Source organism: Babylonia areolata, chromosome 5 (genome assembly GCF_041734735.1).
Source record: "Babylonia areolata isolate BAREFJ2019XMU chromosome 5, ASM4173473v1, whole genome shotgun sequence".
Lineage (NCBI taxonomy): Eukaryota > Metazoa > Mollusca > Gastropoda > Neogastropoda > Buccinidae > Babylonia > Babylonia areolata.
This window is the reverse complement of record NC_134880.1, coordinates 22,649,746-22,652,245: the sequence shown is the minus strand read 5'-3', so window position 1 is coordinate 22,652,245 and position 2,500 is coordinate 22,649,746. Positions and strand designations below refer to the sequence as shown.

Genomic DNA, 2,500 nt, shown 5'->3' with positions numbered 1-2,500 from the left:
AACCGAGTTCTTCAAAACGATGTCGACAATGACTGACGGTCAGCATCTGAAACTCTCCCAGTTCGGAACGTTGTGTGACGTCATAATGGCGATTTGCTACCGTGAAAAAGGAGCAGAATTCTTCAGCGTAAGTGTTTCAGTTGTAGCGGTCTGTGTTGTGTTCCATGATATAAATGCCGTAATTGCATGGATCTCTTCGTTTAATGCATTGCAATAATTCTTCTTCCTTTTGATTATATTATTTAGATTGTTTTTAAAACAGGTTATTAAGATTTCCATTGGTGCCCAATATGAGCCACTGGCTTAAAATTTAAAGGTGCTCTGCAAGCAGCTGGTGGAATCATGGGAAATTGATATAACAAAAGCGTCTCATCAGAGTGCGAAAAAGAATCATGAAGGTATTAGACTATATGTACTTGACGCAATGCACCCTTCTTATTTGACAGTGTAAATGATGTCTGACATCTGAGTGCAGCTTTCTTCAGCAGGCCCTAACCAAAGCACTGTGTGTGGTTGCAGAATTACGAGGCAGAAGTGCGGGCACGTGAAGGGCGGCAAGCTCTGCACAAGGACCTGGAAGGTGTGTTTGGTGTCCTCAGACGTGCTGATTCTTCAGCCTCTACTGCTGCAGCTCCTTCAGTTGGCAAGGCAGCCAAGAGCCCAGCAGCAACCACAGCTGCGTCCGCCGTCACCAAGATCTCCAAAGGAGGAAAGAAGCCCTCCACCAAGAAGTCAGTGACCGTGTCAACTGCCAAGAAACTGGTTGCACGTGCAGCAAAGACGGCAGACAGCAAGCCCAGAACAAGAGATTCACCAAAAGAATCATTGTCGCCCGCAGGCTGAACCGTGAGAAGGTTCCAGACACCAACTTCCGCCTGAAGCAACTGAAATGGTCTCCATGGCAACTGGCGGTGGTGTCTGCAGAGGAGGACACGAAGAGCGGTCAGTGGCGGCGCTTCATGGGAGGTGTGGCCAGAGTGAGGGGAGGAGGGGTGCTGGGAGGGGGGAGCTCAGCACGTGCACAGAGAAGCGTCATGTGTGAAGCTGCCGTGCAGACCCGCCCCGGGGCACGCCGTCACGTGGTGTGGTGTCGCGTGCTTCCTGCCTCTTCAGCCAATCGCCTGTCTCTTTCCAGACTCTTCATGGCGCCCAGTGCACGCGCGCAGATGGACCGTGTCATTCGCAGTGGATGTCGGGTGTGGGTCAGATGGGCCAGGATCGGTCAGCATGAAGAGGTCAAACAGCAGGTCAAGGACATCTATGACTATGCTTGGTGTGCCAGAAAGGGTTGCCAGAGAGACGTTGTGGGTTCCTAACGGTGTTCCGTCACACAGGGTTCAGATCTGTGGCAGTCTTGTGGCATAAACTACACAGCTAGACGTGGAGAAGATGTGGGCCACTAAGTCTCACGTCTGTGACATTGGAAGTGAAACTGTAGGTCTGAGAATTCGATGACTTCTAAGACAGGAATGTGAAGAGGATGGAAAGTGTGTGATGGCAGCTGTCTAACGAAGCAATCAGTTCCATCTTAATTGTGAGCATCAATGTACAGACATTTAGTAAGTAATTGGCAATGTTCTCCAGCATTTCGTGGACTGACCTGTTCCAGCATGACTTGTCTCTGAATGATACGTGTGGACTGCAGACAGATCAGACTGTGCAGAGCGTTTGCTGCTTTTTCTCGGGTGGATATAATGTTCATTGTACAAAAGTACGTGAGTTTTGTTGGTACATATATCAAGGCAAAAAACACAGTTCCAGAACAAAACTGGGTAAAACAGAAAGAGAGAGAGAGAGAGAGAGAGAGAGAGAGAGAGAGAGTTCTCATTCCCGTACATGTAATGCAATGTGTACAGACGTTGAAAATATTCAAAAACTTTTTTTTTTAACATGTGAACCAGAATATACAGTTTGTTTAAAGAGGATTGTCTATAGTTTCCTTTGTTGTGCAGTCATAGTTGCTTTATTGTTTCATTGTAAATATTGAAAACCAGAGTTGTTGAAGTAGCACACAATGTGCGATATGTACATCAGTCATATACCATGAAAAAACAACAAAGAAAGAGAAAAAAAAAGAGTTGTACATATCAGTACGTCGCTGAGGAAGCACAATTGAAAGTGACTCGGGCAGATCGTGCATCCCTTCACAGAATCCTGACCTGGGTACATTGAATCATGTTCAGTCATGTGTGGAAGCTGTGATGATGGGTTTGTTGTGTATACTTGATGATGACTTGGTTTTGTATATGGTGCTGACTTTGTACATAGCTCATAATATGAGTTGGTGACATAAAAAAGATGAAATGTATGTGTCTCTATCTGTGTGTATGTATGTGTGTGTGTGTGTGTGTGTGTGTGTGTGGGCGCGCGCACATTTCCTTGCCCCACTCTGTCTGTCTGATGTCTTTATCTTTACTCTCTCACTGGTACTTGTCGGACGTGTGTGTGTGTGTGTGTGTGTGTGTGTGTGTGTGTGTGTGTGTGTGTGTGTGTGTGTGTG

The 2,500-nt window shown here is 46.5% G+C and overlaps 1 pseudogene across 1 annotated transcript in view; it reads left to right on the top strand.

Annotated features, from left to right (window-relative positions):
• LOC143282225 (uncharacterized) overlaps positions 1-1,316 on the top strand; it is a 2,895-nt pseudogene extending 1,579 nt beyond the window's left edge. Inside the window, exons 3-5 of the transcript XR_013055230.1 lie at positions 1-127; positions 520-794; positions 839-1,316. The exon at positions 1-127 is cut by the window's left edge and continues 45 nt beyond it. The product of XR_013055230.1 is annotated as an uncharacterized LOC143282225 (transcript). The remainder of the gene's footprint in view (positions 128-519; positions 795-838) is intronic.
• Positions 1,317-2,500: the final 1,184 nt, after the last annotated feature.